Raw genomic sequence first — 22,422 nt, 5'->3', positions numbered from 1 at the left:
TTTTGTCTATGCATCCAAGAGCATAACAAATGTTATCAACTGTGCTGTCCACACAAATATCTTTGTGTTTTGTTAAATCAGACCAATTCAAAGCCCTTTATGGTATTATGTCTATTCATGTCTACTCAGAATTGTAGCCTGCTGACTGTTCAAAATGCTTTCAGTCATGACAGTGAGCTGGGTTGTGTGTTGTGCAGAGAAGTGAAACAAGGCAAGCTGGAGTCTAAATCTCCAAATAAAATAAATACTCATCTTTCTTCTCAAGGTCTCTCAGGTCAGGATTAAATCCGATCAGCGGTAGATCCGCGTTACAGCAGGTTTGACATTTAAAGGTAATTTCCAAGATATGCAACATTCACTGTGAATGAGGTCTCCACGAACGTGGGAACATTGCCTGTGACAGGTGCATAGCTGACAAAGCATATCCGGATTGAATCCCAGCCTTAATGTTGTGAACTCTGTGAAATACATCCAGGTTTAGTATCCTTTCCTTGATGTCAGTCATGGCTTACAAGCAATCAAGATTGCCATTTTTTGTATATCTTTGAAACTGAAATAATAATAGTAATATCTAACCAGATCCAACGGATGATACAATGTTTCTATCTTCTACACGCAATGGCATCCACCTGTTCTATGATGAAATTACAGTGCAAAGCATCCTAATTATCAACAGCATTGCAATCCCTTTGTCTGATGATGAAAGGCGAGTTCAGACAGCACTGATGAGAAGTAGAGATAGTAGGACTACTATCTCTGTGATTAAAGGAACAGTTGAAAGGAGAGGATGGGTGACTCTATCTACTATCTGCCAGACATATTTACTGATAGTGGAGATGTGAAGGAAACCACAACTGAACCAGACAGCTTGGAAAAAGTTGATCCTATTAGAAATTAACTCACAGTTTTTGACTCAAATTTAGCTGACCGTTAAGCATTAATCATATCTGTTAAAAATGTGAATAAGGGTTGTAGTTTCCTCGTGTGTGCACCAACATTTTTAACAAAGTTCATACATTCTGCTGATAACAAGCAGGTATTCCACACACACACACACACACACGCACACACACACACACACACACACACACACACACACACACACACACACACACACACACACACACACCTCTGTTGCCAGGCAGTGGAAAAGAAAGGGCCTGGGAATGACATCATTCACACATCGGCAGGCAACGCAGCAATAGTGTATGTGAATGGGAACAGGAAGGGGATACCTAGTCAGTTGCACAACTGAATGCATTCAACCAAAATATGTCTTCCGCATTTAACCCAACCCCTCTGAATCAGGTGCGTGTGCGTGTGCGCACATGCAAGCTTACAAACTCTGAAAGAGACGGCTTGCGCTTCTTACCCCAAGCATAGTACTACAGCGTGAGAAGACTACATACACTTGATGTTCTACTAATGCTTGATCTCTCAATGTCTTTCTGACGCACTCTGCTATCAGACAGTTCTCAAACACACACCGCTTTTAACACACACGCAAACTTTAGTCTTCAAACACACATCCCCTTCAAAACTTGTTTACTTAACACATCATCTATTCTAGTGTTCAATAACATCCCCGAGAGGCAAAACTTTCCTCAGCAAGTCAGTCAAACAGATGATATCTAGAAACAGAGGGAAGCGAGAGGAGATCTAACTCATTGCTCAAAGACAAGAACTGTCACATTACTTGAGTGTAATGTTGCTGGCGGTTCTTGGAAAGGAGTGAAGATATATTATCAAGAGAGAGAATGGATATTGTAGCACATTTTTAGAGTTGCCTGCCCTGAAACTGTTTCTTGTCACCTTATCAAGATCAACACCAGCTACATTGTCACTTTGTCATTATAATCATAGTAACAGTAACACATACTACAACTCTTAACCCTTCAAGTCCCTCGTCAGTGTAAAACTATCATAGTGGGCAGAACTGGTTGGAAGATGTCATTTCATCCAGGTTGTGAAGCTGAAAAGGTGCCATTTCAAACAGTTTTGCCCACAGGGATATTTCAAGATCATACCATAGTTAGATCATCTTTGCAATAACACTGCCAGAGATATCAAGATTATACATGTTGTCAAGGGACATGTATGGTGAAAGTAGAGGGCGTCCACTTAAACAATCACATCAAATACGTATATTTCCCTTCAGGTCTCTCTATAACTAACACACACACACACACACACACACACACACACACACACACACACACACACACACACACACACACACACACACACACACACACACACACACACACACACACACACACACACACACACACACACACACACACACACACACACCTCTGTTGCCAGGCAGTGGAAAAGAAAAACAGACAAACCTAGGCAGGCCTGAGAGTTTTAGTATAATCTCATATTAGAACCTTACCTGAGCCGCTTAGCTCTTCCCCAGGGCTGTAGAGCTGGTTTAAACAGCACCATGCATACGCTGACTACATTTATATAACTGTATCATGTAGTCCCTGACTACTACCACTATACTGTGTATACCCTGAATACCGCTATATGCAGTGCTGATACTGTATTATATATGTATACTGTACTGTCTACTGTGCTAATACTCTCTCTCTCTTTACTGTTGCACAGTGACAGCAAAAGCACCATAGATCCTTGTGTTGTTAAACTGATGCAGAGGTAGCTAGCTACTAGAGATAAAAATCCATGCTCTGTGTACCTCCTATCATGTAAAGGGAGCCACCCATAGATATTATTTACTTAACAACTAGCCAGTTTACTAACCAATCAACAGCCAACCACCCAGAGATAATATAGTCAAAGGTTATGTCCCAAATGGCACCCTATTTTCATAGAGCCCCATAGGGCTCTGGTCAAAAGTAGTGTACTTACATAGAGCATAGATAGTATCTATCTATATATGTGTGATATATTCACTTTGTATGTTGTCTACCTCACTTGCTTTGGCAATGTTAACACATGTTTCCCATGCCAATAAAGCCCTTGAATTGAATTGAATAGTGTCGCAGACAAAGGGTTATCTTAGCTCAGAGGCAAACACAATGGTAGGCTACAGCTATATCCCCTGTCGTTAGTTACTAAGGCAGGTCCTTACCGTGGGCTTTAAAGACTTACACCTGTGTTCCAAATGGCAATTTTTGTAGGGGTTGGTTGATACATTTTTTTGTAATAGAAAATCAAGTGTGACTTTTCAAAGCGGAAATAACAAACATCAGAAGCCTTTTTAAACATTAAATACACGACGAGTTTTACATTTCCTGCATTGCAGGAAAGTTCTCTTGCAAGAGGGTGATCAAATTAAGCCCTGACCAAATGTACTACACTATAAAGGGAATAGGGCGCCATTTAGGACCCAGGTACACCAATGGGGATCAACGGAATAGCAGCATTGATTGTTCATTAATCAGTCAATGCGACCGGATTGTTAGCTCACTGAGTGGATTATAAATGGCTATTTCAGTAGGAACATATCCCAGCTTGTCCCTGTGTGTGTGTGCATGCAGACAAATCAATTCTAAAAGAGTCCTTAATTTCAAGGGAAACAATGTGTCTATACTAGAGTATATTTGTTATTCTAAGTTAAAATAGCTGATAAATCTTTGAGTATAAACCAATTATAAACCCTAATTCAACAGGGTAATTTTCTCAGTAAGGCTATCTTGACAAACATGAATCAAATCATGAGCTAACAACATTCAGCTTTCGCGCATGCATTCTGCCTTTACTTGCTCCCACAAAAATAGATTTAAAGAGCACTGCTACTGTATATGGAATAGCTTTGATAACAGTAACTCTCTGCTCATAGATCTAATCATGACCAGTATGAAATTATGAGTGGATCATAGTTTTGACTAGATAGCTGTGAGGTAGTTGTCCCCAATTGGAACAAAATCAGTGTGTGACAAATTATAAACCTGATCTGAGGAATGGGCCAGATTCTCAATCCCAGTAGGCCGTCATGTCTCTCTCTCTCTCTCTCTCTCTCTCTCTCTCTCTCTCTCTGAGGTGAAGACAGGAGAGAGATATTTCATCTGACTGGTTGGCGTGCAGCGGTGGACAGCTCTGGCTGGTGAAAACACAAACAGATCGATGAGATGATTGGCACCACACGACAATCCCGGCCCTTGGGCAGCCCAGACACTCAACTTTCGTTCCAAATGGCATCATATTCCCTATGTAGTGCACTACTTGTGACCAGAGCCCTTTGGGAATAGGGTGCCATTTGGGATGCAAACACACACTCATGCCCCCCCCCATCCCCCTCTCTCATCTCAATCAACTTCACACAAGACCATTATGTAGGCCAACTCACACAAACACTATCAAACACACACATGCTATTTAACACCCTCCTAGATCCTTGGGTACACATTAATAATAATATATGCCATTTAGCAGACGCTTTTATCCAAAGCGACTTACAGTCATGTGTGCAACATTCTACGTATGGGTGGTCCCGGGGATCGAACCCAATACCCTGGCGTTACAAGCGCCATGCTCTACCAACTGAGCTACAGAAGGACCACATTCTATCCACCCTAGTACACCCATGAAAATACAGTGATGAAAGTTACTAAAATCACTTCTATCTTTCCAGAGGGAACGTCCTCTGTTAGTGAAATGGAAAAACGTAGAAAAAGGCTAACATTGATATACAGTGACAATAAATTAGCTTTGCTAGCGCTTTAAATCCTCCACCCTCTGGGACCCTGCAGCTATTAATTCCTTTTTGAGGACAGTCAGCTATCAAGCGTTTTTCTTCCTTTTCATTCCCACTGAAAACGTTCCCAGATGTTGGCAAATCAACAGCCTTTAATATTCCTCTACCCCCTCATCTCATCTTGTATCCCCCCTCGTTTCTGGCAAACTCAAACGCTGAAAAATGAGCGCTGTCTATTCTTCTCGTCTGACAGATGAGGTGGCCTTTGTGATGTACGTGATTTCTCCAAACTGCACGACAACGGGCATAAAGCAACAACGTCAACGCAATGAGCATCCTGACAGATATCCCAGCAAAACTCTGAAGAAATGACCAACCCAAACAGGTAAGAAATTCGAACTCTCGTGAACAATAGTGATTCGGTTCTACACAAACATCATCAAGTCCATCCTCACCTCCTCGTTAGGGAATGAGTAGGCCCGCTCTAAGGGCAAACTGCAGCAGATTGTCCTCTCTGCTAAGAGGTTCATTAGCCGCCACCTGCCCTCCATCGAGGTCCTGCACAACTCCAGGGAAAGGAAGCGTACGGGAAAGATCATTGCTGACCCCTTCAACCCCCTCTTCCAAAAACTCCCCAAAAACATTTCAGGTAGCCTTCGACAAGCTTCCCACAATAAGCTCCTGACAGAGCTGATGTAACTGAATCAGGTTTGTAGGCCTCCTTGCTCACACACGCTTTAACAGATCTACCCACATATTTTCTACAGGATTGAGGTTACGGCTTCGTGATGGCCACTCCAATACCTTGCCTTTGTTGTTCTTAAGCCATTTTCCCACAACTTTGTAAGTATGCTTGGGGTTATAGTCCATTTGGAAGACCCATTCACGACCAAGCTTTAACTTCCTGACTGATGTCTTGAGATGTTGCTTCACTATATTCACGTAATTTTCCATCCTTATGACACCATCTATTTTGTGAAGTGCACCAGTCTCTCCTGGAGCAAAGCACTCCCACAACATGATGCTGCCACCCCCGTGCTTCACGTTTGGGATGGTGTTCTTCAGCTTGCAGGCCTCCCCTTTTTCCTCCAAACCTAACGATGGTCATTATGGCCAAACAGTTCTATTTTTGTTTCATAAGACCAGAGGACATTCGTTAGTATGATCTTTGTCCCCATGTGCCGTGGCAAACCGTAGTCTGCCTTTTTTATGACGGTTTTGGAGCACTGGCTTCTTCCTTGCTGAGTGGCCTTTCAGGTTATGTCTATATAGGACTTGTTTTACTGTAGATATAGATAGTTTTGTATCTGTTTCCTCCAGCATAATCACATGTTCCTTTGCTGTTGTTCTGGGATTGATTTGCACTTTTCGCACCAAAGTACGTTCATCTCTAGGAGACAGAATGTGTCTCCTTCCTGAGCGGTATGACAGCTACGTGGTCCCATGGTGTTTATACTTGCGTACTATTGTTTGTACAGATGAACATGGTACCTTCAGGCACTTTGAAATTGCTCCCAGGGATGAACCAGACTTTCAAGGATCTACAATTTTTTCTGAGGTATTGGCTGATTTCTTTTGATTTTCCCATGATGTCAAGCAAAGAGGCACTGAGTTTGGAGGTAGGCCTTGAAATACATCCACAGGTGCACCTTCAATTGATTCAAATTATGTCAATTAGCCTATCAGAAGCTTCTAAAGCCATTCAAGTGTTGGAAAAATTACTTGTGTCATGCACAAAGTAGATGTCCTAACCGACTTGCCAAAACTATAGTTTGTTAACAAGAAATTTGTGGAGTGGTTGAAAAATGAGTTTTAATGACTCCAACCTAAGTGTATGTAAACTTCTGACTTCAACAGTAGGTACATGGTTCCAAAGGGCATCAGTGTCTTAACAGCGTGATTTGCCAAGGCAGGATACTCTGAGCGCAGCCCAATACAGAAATCTTGCAGTGGCTTGTGATAAAAAAAAAAAAAAATCAAAGAAACGCTTAGTGCAATTTTCATGAGGCTCTCTTGTTCAGATATCAGTAAGTGGACTGGAGGCAGGGCATGGACGGGATAACGAATCCAGTTGTTTGTGTCATCCGTTCTGGGAAAGTACCTAAGTGATTGAGCAGCCATCTCACTCAGGTGCTTCGCTATAGCACATTTGACATTGTCCGTAAGCCTGAGTTCATTTGCACACAACAAATCATACAATGATGTAAAGACCTGTGTGTTGTCCTCGTTAATGCAGACAGAGACCAGCTCCAACTTCTTAATCACAGGCTCAATTATTTCCAGCACATTGAACATAGTTGCGGAGAGTCATCAGGCGAGAAAAAAAGATCACCCAGATAGGCAAGTCACGTGAGAAACTCGGGTATCATGCAAGTGGTCAGACGAATGGAAACTTTAAGCTCGTCTCTCAATTCAAAAAGACCATGGTATCAATACAGAGACAGGAACAATTTGTATGATTCTCAATCAGAGACAACTAATGACACCTGCCTCTGATTGAGAACCATACTAGGCCCGAAACATAGAAATTCCCAAAACCTAGACAAACAAACATAGACTGCCCACCCAACTCACGCCCCTGACCATACTTTGCACCTTGACATGAACAAACTAACAAAAACAAAGAAATGACAGTCCTATCTGAACAATAACCAGCACACTTCTGCATGTTGTAAAAGCGGTACATAGGTCGATGCCCATATCATTGCATAGCGCAGAAAATACACAAGAGTTCAGGGGCCTTGCTTTAACAAAGTTAACCATTTTCACTGTCGTGTCCAAAAAGTCAGGCATTCCCTTAGCATCAAGAGATTCGGGAGCAACTGCTTGCATGCGTGTTACCACTCCACTATGTCTGCAGGTCATGGCCATCAGTACAGATATCAACACATCTTGACCACCAAATTGTATTTGATGTCACAAAGCTGTCCAGTACTTTAAAAATATCCTCTCATGTTGTCCTGGTTTCCAGTGAGTTTGCAGAAGAGGATGTCTTCCTTAATTGACCTACCATAAACGTAACGGACATATACCAGGAGCTGTGCCCACCACGCCTGTTGACTCATCCAGCTGTAACACATAGAATTCACTGGCTTGTATGTGAAGCATTAATTGTTTCAAAACATATCCTGCTATGTAACTGATGCATCATGAAACAGTGTTGTTTGATGAAGGCATTGTCTGTATAGTTTTTTGGGCCTTTTCCCCCTGCATTGTCCCAGCCATATCTGCGGCAGCAGAAATAATTAAGTCCTCCACAATAGTATGGGGTTTGCCTGTCTTAGCCACTCGGTAGCTCACCATATCAGATGCTTCTTGACCCTTCTTTTTAATGGTATCTGTTGCTTTTTATACATGTCTTACTACTCGAAAGTCATCTTAATACTCACTCAAAAAACTCCAGCGGCTTATTTTTGTTTCTATACATTGTTTCTAAATGTCTGCGCAAGTGTGAAGGTTTCATCGAGTTGTGAGATAGTACCTTTGCACATATAACACACTATGGCTAAGGAAAGGCACTACTCCCAATATAAGTTAACCCCAAATCATTGTAGTTCTAATCATACCTGTCTGTTGTTTGGTGCTTTCCAGGGCAAGGGGGCAATAGCTCTTCTGCTGCATCAGATTCACAACTGTCAGTGTCCATGCCAGCTGGGCTAACAACAAATGTAAAATTACTGATGCTAGCATTGGATGTGCTCATGGAAGCAGAACAACTTGTGTCGTCGACAGGTGCAGGTGTAGTACTGCTGGTAGTAGCAGCACTACCAGTAGAGCTGTTATGTGTCTATGAACGTGGGCCTTACTTTTTTAACCATTAATCCATCTTTGAGCAAACGGAAAGAGCAGCAGCTACGCCTGGCTACGTATGGACCGGTAGTGTAATTCCCGTGAGAGAGTAACGGTTAATGTGATTGGATGTTAATTATTCGACTAGGCTACCTGTATTAACATTGCATTTTTATTTTGCTGAACACTATATGGTTTAATTTTTTTATTGGTAGTAAAACAAGGCTACTCAGGCGAGAAAAAACATTCCCCCAAATGGTTAGCCCTGTTGGAAAACATATATGGAATGTTTGAAAATGTGAAGAATCTTTTTTTTAAATAACAAAAAAAACACGTGAATCACATTTTTATTTGACGTACCCCTGACAGCATTGTGCATACCCCAGTTTAGGAATACCTGCCTTCCGCAGACCCCTATGGACCCTGCTCAAAAGCAGTGGACTATATAGAGAATATAGTGCCATTTTGAAAGCAACCACAGCAGCATCAGTCTGAATGGACCCTAATGAATGTAAAGTGCTATCGGCGAATGTTCTGTTTCCAATGTACGCTACCCTTCATTCACACACACACACACACTTCCGCAGTGTGAGAGACAGAAATCAGCATAGTAACAAAAGCATTTAGTGAACTAATCAGTGGGAATGACACACTATGAGCTGGTCTTTAAAGAGCCAGGCAAAAACACATTAAGAGAGGAGTCAATAAAACACACACCGCAGCCTACACAGAGTCAATGAAAGACACATAGAGGACCTATAGAATGCACAGTCAGCAAAGCCAATCAATGTGGAGCAGCGGCACACACATAGTCAGAGAGGGGGAAGTCATAATATGTCAGTCAGGTACCGACACACACACACACACACACACACACACACACACACACACACACACACACACACACACACACACACACACACACACACACACACACACACACACACACACACACACACACACATCCCAGTCCAGCTGCTGTCTGTCACAATAGAAACACTCCTAATTATATCCTAGCTATGTCTCTCTTGGGGATATAACACAGGAGATATATGTTAAAATCGAAGGTTGAATCTGAAAACTGAACCTGGGGTCAGAGGACTCCAGACAACCTCAATTTCGCCTGTCGTTTGGAGAAGTCGTTGTCATGGTAACAAGACACCCCCCCCCCCAAAAAAAAATAATAATAAGATTGATCAATTCTATGACTTATTAACCAAAATAAAATAGTTATATCTTCATTAGTAAAAGCCCCATGTACTCCAATGTTTTTTTGTTGTAAATTATGTATGTGTTACAAACAGGGTTTTCGAACTTGGATAGAGAGCTGATGGTTATCTGCAGATTCTTTGGGTGGTCAGCTACCACCACAGATGGAGCGGAGCAGGCAGGCTGTTCAAACAAACCTTATTGGACTCACTCACATTGGTTTACTATTTATTCGAACGCAATTGGTAATAGAAATATATACTCACACAGGAAGATGATAAGAAGGAACACCCGGATAGATATGCTATCCTTTGTGAGACAGCGGTGCATCTGTAGCTGTATGATATGAGCCGATGAGACGATGGTGGTTAGTGCTTTGGTGGACGGGAAGGAGGAATAGAGAGATAAAAAAAAACACCCTCTCTCTCCCTTTCTCTCTCACACTCTCATTCTCTCTCTCAATTCAATGTACAATTCAATTCTCTCTCTCACTCTCCTTTCGCTGTCCCACAACCTCTCTCTCTCGCTCTCTTTCCCTACACCTCCCCCTCCCACCCCTTCATTCTCCCCCTCCCTCTGTCCTTTTTCTCTCTTTCTATCTCTCTCTGTCTAGAAATCCTGATCTATACTATCCCTGGTGCCTTACACAATGCCTTCAGAATGTATTCACACCCCTGACTTTTTCAACACTTTGGTGTGTTACAGCCTGAATTTAAAATGGATTAAATAGAGATGTTTTATGTCACTGACCTACACACCATACCCCATAATGTCAAGCTGTATTATGTTTGAAAAAATGTTGACAAAAGCTGAAATATCTTGTGTCAATTTGTATTCAAGCCCTTTTTTTTGGCAAGCCTAAATACGTTCAGGGATAAAAACCTAAAGTCACATGCATGGACTCTGTGTGCAATAATAGTGTTTAACATGATTTTATAATGACCCTGTAAGGTCCCAGAGATTCTATACGGTCTCCTCAGTCGAGCAGGTAACGTCAGAAACACAGATTCAACCAAAGAAGGGGCACCTATTGGTAGATTGGTAATTATGTTGCCGGAGTGGAAGGAAACTGTTCAGGGATTCCAACATTGAGGGCAATGGTGACTTTAAAACAGTTACAAAGTATAAAGGCTGTGATAGGAGAAAACTGAGGACGGATCCACAATATTATAGTTACTCCACAATACTAACCTAATTGACAGAGTGAAAAGAAGGAAGCCTGTACAGAATAAAACATATTCCAAAACATGCATCCTGTTTGCCACAAGGCAATAAAGTAATACTGCAAAGAATGTGTCCATAAAGACCAATCTGAAAGCCACACCCCCAATAGAAAAAACCTCCTGAAAATAACCTATGGATTATACAAAAAAAGACCCATATGCTGGGTCAACCCAGCATGAAAGTGAATAAAAACCCAATTTTTTGGATAATCCAAATGCGTGACCTGTTGGGGGCGTGGCTTTCATATAGTTCATTTTTGGCCAAACGTGAGAGTAAATGTCATTCATGTTCATCATGTTTAAGTTGGTTCACTACAATTCTTAATTTTCCTTCAAATGTTCTGCTCATTAAATTTCTTAACACAAAATGAATAACACTTAAATATTAAAACTATCCCAACTTTGGGCAAAGTCTTTTATTAGCATGATATGACCATTCACTACTGTTGCACATTCAGTTTGAATGTTTTGGCACCAGTAATAGTGTACCACATTATATTACACTGTGCATTGATACTGCATGTGTATTCACACAGCCATTCTTACTGTTCTCCACCTTTCTAAAATGTTTTAGTAAAAACATTGAGTTATTTCAGAAGAAAAACATGACAAATAAGTCCAACAGGACATTTGTGCACACTCACAAATGTATACCCTCATGGTACAAAGAGAACATTAAATCAGTAAACTATCTAATTGTCATTATGGGCCAAATTCTTACTGACATGCACATAGCCTTAATTGTTCTCTCACATTTTAAAATGTTGTAAACTGTTCTTGTACTGTAAACAAACAAAAAAAATACATAAACATAATGAAATGCAAGCATTGTAGGTCAAATTGACAAATATCTCTGGTGCACACATATTTTGTGAATCTTCAAGTGTGATGTGTGAACTGAACTACTCGAGGATTTTTTTGCCAGCAATTTTCTTTTTGTGATGAAGAAGCCCATGCCGGCCAGTGCGAGCCAGGACAGCACAGCCGCAAGGTCCTCTGCTAGGGGACTACTAGGCAAAAGTCCTGAGGAGTTACCATGGGTTTCACTGGACAACTTGAAGTAGACACCAAATGCAGCAGTGCTTAGGCACATAGAAACTCCTGAGAGGATGAGAAGCTTTCTTCCAGCGCAGTCCATGACCAATGCTGCTACAGCAGTGACCACTACCTGGATTGCTGCTACTACCACCATAGCAACATTGCTGTTCTTAAAATGTGCTTCCAAAAAGATATTCTCAGCATAGAACATGATGGCATTGATACTAATAATCTTCTCCTTTCCCCCTTCTGATGACCAGGTGGCGAATCGCATCTCTGCATGTCTGGCAGACATATCAGTGTGGATGACGGATCACCACCTCAAGCTGAACCTCGGCAAGACTGAGCTGCTCTTCCTCCCGGGGAAGGACTGCCCGTTCCATGATCTCGCCATCACGGTTGACAACTCCATTGTGTCCTCCTCCCAGAGCGCTAAGAACCTTGGCGTGATCCTGGACAACATCCTGTCGTTCTCAACTAACATCAAGGCGGTGGCCCGTTCCTGTAGGTTCATGCTCTACAACATCCGCAGAGTACGACCCTGCCTCACACAGGAAACGGCGCAGGTCCTAATCCAGGCACTTGTCATCTCCCGTCTGGATTACTGCAACTCGCTGTTGGCTGGGCTCCCTGCCTGTGCCATTAAACCCCTACAACTCATCCAGAACGCCGCAGCCCGTCTGGTGTTCAACCTTCCCAAGTTCTCTCACGTCACCCCGCTCCTCCGCTCTCTCCACTGGCTTCCAGTTGAAGCTCGCATCCGCTACAAGACCATGGTGCTTGCCTACGGAGCTTTGAGGGGAACGGCACCTCAGTACCTCCAGGCTCTGATCAGGCCCTACACCCAAACAAGGGCACTGCGTTCATCCACCTCTGGCCTGCTCGCCTCCCTACCACTGAGGAAGTACAGTTCCCGCTCAGCCCAGTCAAAACTGTTCGCTGCTCTGGCCCCCCCAATGGTGGAACAAACTCCCTCACGACGCCAGGACAGCGGAGTCAATCACCACCTTCCGGAGACACCTGAAACCCCACCTCTTTAAGGAATACCTAGGATAGGATAAGTAATCCTTCTCACCCCCCCCCCCCCCTTTAAGATTTAGATGCACTATTGTAAAGTGACTGTTCCACTGGATGTCATAAGGTGAATGCACCAATTTGTAAGTCGCTCTGGATAAGAGCGTCTGCTAAATGACTTAAATGTATGTAAATGTAATGTAAATGATACTAGTGAGCTTTTGGAATATGATCAACATATTGCCCACTCCCAAGTCCTTAAGCTCATGCCTAGACACTTGTGTAAGATTAATTTACACTACAAAGAAGTGTTAGGGTCAATTTTAACATGGGTTGACAACAGAACAGATTAACCAGATTGACATTTACTCTCATGGTTGGCCAAAAAAATAACTGTCTGAAAGCCACACCCCTACTAAGCATTCTGATCTGACCTGGGGATCATAGCTCAATAACCCAGAATCAACAACCCAATTTAAAGAAAACAATGGGTTGTTGTGACGCAACTGGCTGGGTCAAAATAACCCAATGTGTGTTCTGTCCAATATTTACTCAAATTGGGTTGTTTTTAACCCAGCGTTTTTTTTACCCAGCAGTTTATTTGCAAACAAGTTAGCTAGCTTGTTGGCTTCGGCTCCTCTGTTTTTGTTAATGGCAGCTATAATGTTAGCATAAAAGTGACTTTCACTTCCTCTCCAGCTCCGGTCCAGCAGGGTCATTCGATTAGGTGGGATTTAACGCAAAGACAAACATTGCCCAGGAGGTCAGCTCAAGGTGGCTCAGGGCTCAACCCCCTTGTTTTCGTTCAAAGTGAAAACACCAGTGATGTTACGTTTGATAACAGAGCTCTGAGGCATGCGGCGAAGTCGCTAAGCAGTTTCCTTCGAAGAAGTGTGACGATTCCTGTATCACTTTAACAATGCCTTTTGAAGCTTTGTTTCGTTGAATAACCAACTGATTGGTTTAGTAGAGGAAAAAAAGGCTACTCCGCACACACGCTACAACGTGTGGGACGTCATCAATGATAAGTTGGCTTCTCAAAATTATTTTGACCAGCAGGTGCCACTAGTGTATACTGTGTTGATTGAAGTCATGAGTAATGAACCAATTTTCAAGACAATTGGCTGGAAAGCACTCAATGCTTTAGGACGCTTCATTTCCCCATCACTAGAAAACCCTACAGAAAAAAGTATGGCAACATAGGGCTGCAAACAACCTGTGGATTCCTGCTTTAACTACAACAACATCCTCAGTAACGGTTAAAGAGACTGTGAGATATGTTTTTTTGAATCAACCTTAGATTAATGCTGACTGTAAATAGCTCTGGACAAAATGTACATTTTGCTAAATGCCCAAAATATAAATGTGAACATGAACACTTGCGAAGCACACTGCTGGGTATTATTCTAGTGAGCCCCACCCTCAAATGACTTGTATTTTGATCAAATTTGGCCTTGTTTCGGCAGACACTCATATTCAAAGCAACTTACAGTCAGTGAATTGAACTAAGGTATATAAACAAGAACATATAACAGTCATAGCAAGTAAAAAGATCATATTACTATTACCAAGAATGTTAGTGTAGTTAAGCGGGCTACTTAGAAAATACCAAATAAATGTATTCTAATAAAACATTTACAAAATAGATTAATTGTGCTTCAGGCCAGTGAATTACAATTTAAAAAATAGGTATTGAAACTATTGAAATACCTATATCAAATATATGTAACAGAAATACTGCCAATCGTTGGCATTAGCTGCCTGCAATGTAAATCTGAAACAGTATATTAACCACTGTGCTTCCAGTAATGCACTGTAAATTCTAGATATACGGTATGTTGCATTAGTCAGGCGTTACAGTAATATGCTGTAAATTTGTGTTTCAGTAAAGGTCCTGTAAATCTACAGAAATGTACTGGCTTCTGTGCTGCAAGTATTTTACTGTAAAAATGACAGGAAGTCTTTTACAGTGTATGTAGGGAATGGGGTGTCATTTGGGACACAGATATGTTAAGACAAGCCAGACATGGCTTATTCCACGTCCCTGGGCTTCTCCTTTCCACAGCTAATTTTCTCCCTTTCTCTCAGCTCTCCCTTTCTGCTGCTCTCTTTCTCTTTCATTCATTTCCTCTCTCTCTTGCTCCATCTCTTTCTTGTCATCTGCATTGTCTAATAGGCTTTGGTTCTACAGCCCAGATGTCTGTAGTGATTAGAGGGAATGGTGAGGGGAGGGAGAGAAGACAGAGAAAGAGACCCTGTTGCAGAATGACTGTTGGACTTGGGATCTGTGGGAAGGAATTCTATCACACAACCAAGGTACATTTGATTTCCCTATCCTGCTAGATCTAGGCCTATTTGTGCCCCAGCCAACTCCTCAATCGTCCTTGTCTTCCTGGCTACATGTTCGGAATGACAATCAACACCAGAAGAGTTAGCTGACCCACATAGGTCGTGTCGACACTTGACACTAACATGCGACATCTACTATCAGAATATCACATTGAAAAGATGGGTCTCGATGCACAACAGTCCGTTTGTGGTCTGATTGCGTTCAGATCTGGCTGACCTCTTCAGGACAGGTTCGGGGTGCTGTGTGTGAGGATTTCTCCTCAGTCTGGATGTTAACAGGCTACCGAAAGATCATACAGTGGACGACATCTTCAGCACTCCTCCCACATGTCTCCAGAAAACTTGTGTTTTGGGACTGAGAGGCACCTTTTCATTATAACGTTGGAGGTAATACAATCCTAGTGTGTGAGGAACATGTTTGCTGGCCTCAAACTCTAGCCAGCTAGCTAATATTTAGAAAAATAATTTGGTGATTGGCTAGAGTTATGCTAACCCGTTTGCAATCCCTTTAGCGTTGCTTGTTAGCTTGCTGGCAAGCTACAGACGTTTGCTGGCTTGTAAGCTACAGCAGTTAGCTACTGCCATCAATTGTTGTTGTGTTATTATCAAATTTCACCTCTTCCACAGTTTGTAGAATGTATACTGGCATTTGAATACTGTGGACACGGTAGACACATTTAAATGTACAGTTGAAGTCGGAAGTTCACATACACCTTAGCCAAATACATTTAAACTCAGTTTTTCACAATTCCTGACATTTAATCAAAGTAAAAATCCCTTGTCTTAGGTCAGTTAGGATCAAAAATGTATTTTAAGAATGTGAAATGTCAGAATAATAGCAGAGAGAGTTATTTATTTCAGCTTTTATTTCTTTCATCACATTCCCAGTGGGCCAGAAGTTTGCATACACTCAATTAGTATTTGGTAGCATTGCCTTTAAATTGTTTAACTTGGGTCAAACATTACGGGTAGCCTTCCACAAGCTTCCCACAATAAGTTGGGTGAATTGTAGCTCATTCCCCCTGACAGACCTGCTGTAACGGAGTCAAGTTTCCAGGCCTCCTGGCTCGCACACGCTTTTTCAGTTCTGCCCACAAAATGTCTATATTGAGGTCAGGGCATTGTGATGGTCACTCCAATACTTTGACTTTGTTTTCCTTAAGCCATTTTGCTCCGACTTTGGAAGTATGCTTGGGGTCATTGTCCATTTGGAAGACCCATTTGCTACCAAGCTTTAACTTCCTGACTGATGTCTTGAGATGTTGCTTCAATATATCTACATGAATTTCCGTCCTCATGATGCCATCTATTTTGTGAAGTGCAACAGACCCTCCTGCAGCAAAGCACCCCCACAACATGATGCTGCCATCCCCGTGCTTCACGGTTGGGATGGTGTTCATCGGCTTGCAAGCCTCCCCCTTTTTCCTCCGAACCTAACTATGGTCATTATGGCCAAACAGTTCTATTTTTGTTTCCCCAGACCAGAGGACATTTCTCCAAATAGTACAATCTCCGTCCCCATGTGCAGTTGCAAACCGTAGTCTGGCCTTTTTTATGGCGATTTTGGAGCAGGAGCTTCTTCCTTGCTGAGAAGCCTTTCAGGTTATGTTGATATAGGTCTCGTTTTACTGTGGATATAGACACTTTTGTACCTGTTTCCTCCAGCATCTTCACAAGGTCCTTTGCTGTTGTTCTTGGATTTATTTGCACTTTTCGCACCAAAGTACGTTCATCTCTAGCAGACAGAACACGTCTTCTTCCTGAGCGGTATGATGGCTGCGTGGTCCCATGGTGTTTATACTTGTGTACTATTGTTTGTACAGATGAACGTGGTACCTTCAGGCGTTTGGAAATTGCTCCCAAGGATGAACCAGACTTGTGGAAGTCTACAATTGTTTTCTGAGGTCTTGGCTGATTTCTTTTGATTTTCCCATGATGTCAAACAAAATGGCTCTGATTCTGAAGGTAGGCCTTGAAATACATCAACAGGTGCACCTCAGATTATGTCAATTAGCCTATCAGAAGCTTCTAAAGCCATGACATAATTTTCTAGGGTTTTCCAAGCTGTGTCAAGGCACAGTCAACTAAGTGTACGTAAACTTCTGACCCACTCGAATTGTGATACAATGAATGATAACTGAAATAATCTGTCTGTAAACAATTGTTGGAAAATTACTTGTGTCATGCACTAAGTCGATGTCCTACCCGACTTGCTAAAACTATAGTTTAACAAGATATTTGTGGAGTGGTTGAAAACTAGTTTTAATGACTACAACCTAAGTGTATGAAACTTCCGACTTCAACTGTAGGTGTAGATGTAAATGCATGACGCATTCAGAATTCCATGATCAGAACTCTATGATCAGATTACTAAAGCTTCATGAACTGTCAAGTCTAGACACAGCCAGACAGGTCTGGCTAGCCTCAATCTAACATTTCCCGGCTCTTGCTACCTAGAGCTCAAGGATTTCACCAAAGCTTCTGTGAAGTGCAGTTGGAATTTTTGAATTTTGTCATCCCCTACTGATCGTCTCTCTGGAGGTAGGTAAATAGAGAAGGGGGGGTAGATAAATAGAGAGAGAAAAAGAGAGAGACAGAGAGAGATAGAAAAAGGACACGGCACACACACCTTGTACATACAGGTAAGCCTAATTGTTAATCTCCAAAACCATTACAGTGCTGTCCAGGCACTAAAGCAATTCATTACTGAATTATACCACTCTAGTTGCTGCCTGCTGCACAATGAATGCAATAGGCCCTGGGGTGCTCTCCTCATTACCAGGTATACACTTTCCCAGGATGTGTCCCAAATGGCACCCTATTTCCTATGTAGTGCATTATTTTTCACCGGGGCCCATAGTACTATGGTCAAAAGTAGGGCACTATGTAGAGAATAAGGTGCCATTTGGGACACAGTCCCTGTCCTGTACCAGGGAGGGAAGGAAAAGCTTTTAATAATAACATTTAGTATTCAGATTAAACTGCTATATAAATTTATATGCAGCTGTAGCCAGAATGACAGGGGTTGTGTCTCAAATGACACCCTACTCAGTATATACTGCAGAATATAGGGAATGTAGTGCCATTTGGGATAGAGATATGTGTTAGGTATTAGATTACAGTCCACTTAATTCTATTTGTGTGTGTGCATGGCTCTTTACTGCACGCTTTACTGCACGCTCTTAGAAAAGGGTTTCCAAAAGGGTTCCTTTTTGGTTCCAGATAGAACTCTTTTGGGTTCCATGTAGAACCCTCTGGGGAAAGATTATTTTTCCAAAGAACCCAAAAGGGTTCTACCTCGAGCCAATAAAGGTATCTTCAAAGGCTTCTCCTAAGAGGATAGCCGGAGAACCCTTTTAGGTTTTAGATGGCAATATCTTTCCGAGAGTGTACATACAAATAAAGGAAACAACACCATAAAGTACCTTAAAGGGCGTTGGTCTACCAGGCGTTGGTCCACCACGAGCCAACAGAACAGAATAGCTCCAATGCGCCTTGGCATAGATTATACAGCGCATTGGGAAAGTATTCAGACCCCTCGATTTTTCCCACATTTTGTTACGTTACAGCCTTATCCTAATCAATCTACACACAATACCTCATAATGATGAAGCCATTTTTTTTTTGCAAATGTATAAAAAAAAACAGAAAAACCTTATGTACATATGTATTCAGAACATTTGCTCTGAGACTCAAAATTGAGCTGAGGAGCATCCTGTTTCCATTGACCATGCTTGAGATGTTTCTACAACATGATTGCATCCACCTGTGGTAAATTCTATTGACTGGACATGATTTGGAAAGGCACACACCCCTCTATACAAGATCACACAGATGATGTTGCATGTCAGAGCAAAAACCAAGCCATGAGGTCAAAGGAATTGTCTGTAGAGCTTTGAGACACGATTGTGAAGAGGCACAGATCTGGGAAGGGTACCAAAACATTTCTGCAGCATTTAAGATCCCCAAGAACACAGTGACCTCCATTGATTAAATGGAAGAAGTATGTAACTTCTAAGACTCTCCAGAATTGCTGTGTTGAGATGGGAGAATCTTCCAGAAGGACAACCATCTCTGCAGCAATCCACAAATCAGTCCTTTATGGTACAATGGCCAGATGGAAGCCACTACTCAGTAAAAGGCAGATGACAGCCCGCTTGGAGTTTGCCAAACGGCAACTAAAGGACTCTCAGACCATGATAAACAAGATTCTCTGGTCTAATGAAACCGAGATTGAACTCTTTGGCCTGAATGCCAAGCGTCACTTCTGGATAAAACCTGGCACCATCCCTACGGTGAAGCATGGTGGTGGCAGCATCATGCTGTGGGGATATTTGTCAGCGGCAGGGACTGGGAAACTAGTTAGGATCGAAGGAAAGATGAACAGACCAAAGTACAGCGAGGGATCCTTGATGAATACTTGCTCAAAAGCTCTCAGGACCTCAGACTGTGAAGAAGAATTACCTTCCAACAGGACAACGACCTTAAGCACACTACCAAGACAACGCAGTGGCTTTGGGACAAGTCTCTAAATGTCCTTGAGTGGTCCAGCCAAAGCCCGGATTTGAACCCAATTGAACATCTCCAGAGAGACCTGAAAATAGCTGTGCAGCGACACTGCCCATCTAATTTGATAGAGCTTAAGAGGATCTGCAGAGAAGAATACAGGTGTGCCAAGCAGAAGACGAGGCTGTAATCTCTACCAAAGGTGCTTCGACAAAGTAAGTGTCTGAATGCTTATGCACAGTTGAAGTCTAAAGTTTGCATACACCTTAAAAAGATTTAAACTCAGTTTTTCATCATTCCTGACATTTAATCCTAGTAAAAAAATCCCTGTTTTAGGTCAGTTAGGATCACCACTTTATTTTAAGAATGTGAAATGTCACATTATAGGAGAGAGAATGATTTATTTCAGCTTTTATTTCACATTCCCAGTGGGTCAGAAGGTTACATACACTCAATTCGTATTTGGTAGCATTGCCTTTCAATTGTTTAACTTGGGTCAAACATTTCAGGAGCCTTCCACAAGCATCCCACAATAAATTGGATGAATTTTGGCCCATTCCTCATGACAGAGTTGGAGTAACTGAGTCAGGTTTGTAGGCCTCTTTGCTCGCACATGCTTTTTCAGTTCTGCCCACATATTTTCCATAGGGTTGAGGTCAGGGCTTTGTGATGGCCACTCCAAAACCTTGACTTTGTTGTCCTTAAGCAATTTTGCCACAACTATGGAAGAATGCTTGGGGTCATTATCCATTTGGAAAAAAACATTTGCTACCAAGCTTTAACTTCCTGACTGATGACTTGAGATGTTACTTCAATATATCCACATCAATTTCTGTCCTCATGATGCCATCAATTTTGTGAAGTGCACCAGACCCTCCTGCTGCAAAGCACCCCCACAACATTCCTCCTGACAGTGCTGGTGTAGGACTCCTTGCTCACACAAGCTTTTTCAGTTCTGCCCACAAATGTTCTATAGGATTGAGGTCAGGGCTCATGATGCCATCTGTTTTGTGAAGTGCAACAGTCTCTCCTGCAGCAAAGCACCCCCACAACATGATGCTGCCACCACCGTGCTTCACGGTTAGTCGCTCTGGATAAGAGCGTCTGCTAAATGACTTAAATGTAAATGTAAAACGTTCTTTGGCTTGAAAGCCTCCCCCTTTTTCCTCCAAATATAACGATGGTCATTATGTCCAAACATTTCTATTTTTGTTTCATCCGTGATTTCTCCAAAAAGTACGATCTTTGTCTCCATGTGCAGTTGCAAACCGTAGTCTGGCCTTTTTTATGCCGGTTTTGGAGCAGTGGCTTCTTCCTTGCTGAGCAGCCTTTCAGGTTATGTCGCTATAGGACTCGTTTTACTGTGGATATAGATACTTTTGTACCTGTTTTCTCCAGCATAATCACATGTTCCTTTGCTGTTGTTCTGGAATTGATATGCACTTTTCACACCAAAGTATGTTAATCTCTAGGAGACAGAACGCGTCTCCTTCCTGAGCGGTATGGCGGCTGCGTGGTCCCATGGTGTTTATACTTGTGTACTATTGTTTGTACAGATGAACGTGGTACCTTCAGGCATTTGGAAATTGCTCCCAAGGATGAACCAGATTTGTGGAGGTCTACAATTTGTTTTCTGAGGTCTTGGCTGATTTCTTTTGATTTTCCCATGATGTCAAGCAAAGAGGCACTGAGTTTGAAGGTAGGCCTTGAAATACATCCACAGGTACAACTCCAATTGACTCAAATGATGTCCATTAGCCTATCAGAAGCTTCTGAAGCCATGACATCATTTTATGGACTTTTTCCAAGCTGTTTAAAGGCACAGTCGCTCTTAGTGTATGTAAGCTTCTGACCCACTGGATACAGTGTATTAGAAGTGAAATATTCTGTCTGTAAACAGTTGTTGGAAAAGTCACTTGCACTAAGTCGATGTCCTAACTGAACCAAAAATATAGTTTATTAACATGAACATATTTGTGGAGTGGTTGAAAAAAATATTTTTTATGACTCCAACCTAAGTGTATGTAAACTTCCAACTTCAACTGTAAATGCTATATTTCCATAATTCTTTTACCTGTTTTTGCTTTGTCATTATGGGGTATTGTGTGTAGATTGATGAGGGAAAAAATGTTTTAATTACATTTTAGAATAAGGCTGTAACCTACCAAAATTTGGAAAAAGTCAAGTGGTCTGAATCATTTCCAAAGGCATTGTACATGTGTCTGGAATTCTATTTGAAGGATGATACATCATTCTTCCACCAGATATTTCATAATTTGGTATTTTGACGATGGTGCTGGAAAACTCTAAAATACACTGTGGTAGGTATTAGATTCCAGTCCAAATCATTATAAATGCATTTGTACATGGCTCACAAGCCTTACATTAAAATTTACGACGTACAGGTAACTGCCCAAAGAAACTAAAACCAATCAAAATGTCAACTTTTATTGTCATGAGTCTTTGTCTGGAGGCAGAACTGAGTGATTTCCGCTAGCTAGGCTGGCTGCAAAGTCAAAAGTAGCTATATTGTCAAATTCATGAAAACAAAAATTTACTTTTTGATCTTTATTGAAGGTTAGAGTAAGGCATTATGACTAGAAGTGTGGTTAGTTTAAGGTTAGGTTT

The 22,422-nt window shown here is 41.8% G+C and overlaps 1 protein-coding gene across 5 annotated transcripts in view; it reads right to left on the bottom strand.

Moving 5' to 3' along the window:
* LOC118361550 (E3 ubiquitin-protein ligase RNF152-like) overlaps positions 1-22,422 on the bottom strand; it is a 51,487-nt gene that overhangs the window by 14,535 nt on the left and 14,530 nt on the right. Inside the window, exon 1 of one of the 5 annotated variants that reach the window (XM_035741570.1) lies at positions 2,399-3,965. The exons of the other annotated variants lie outside the window; for them this stretch is intronic. The gene's annotated coding sequence lies outside the window, so the exon portion shown is untranslated. Of the gene's footprint in view, positions 1-2,398; positions 3,966-22,422 lie in introns of those variants that run through there. 5 annotated transcript variants of the gene reach the window in all.

This window comes from Oncorhynchus keta, chromosome 28 (genome assembly GCF_023373465.1).
Source record: "Oncorhynchus keta strain PuntledgeMale-10-30-2019 chromosome 28, Oket_V2, whole genome shotgun sequence".
NCBI classification, from domain to species: Eukaryota; Metazoa; Chordata; class Actinopteri; order Salmoniformes; family Salmonidae; genus Oncorhynchus; species Oncorhynchus keta.
The sequence above is the reverse complement of the archived record's forward strand: the minus strand, read 5'-3'. Positions and strand labels throughout refer to the sequence as shown.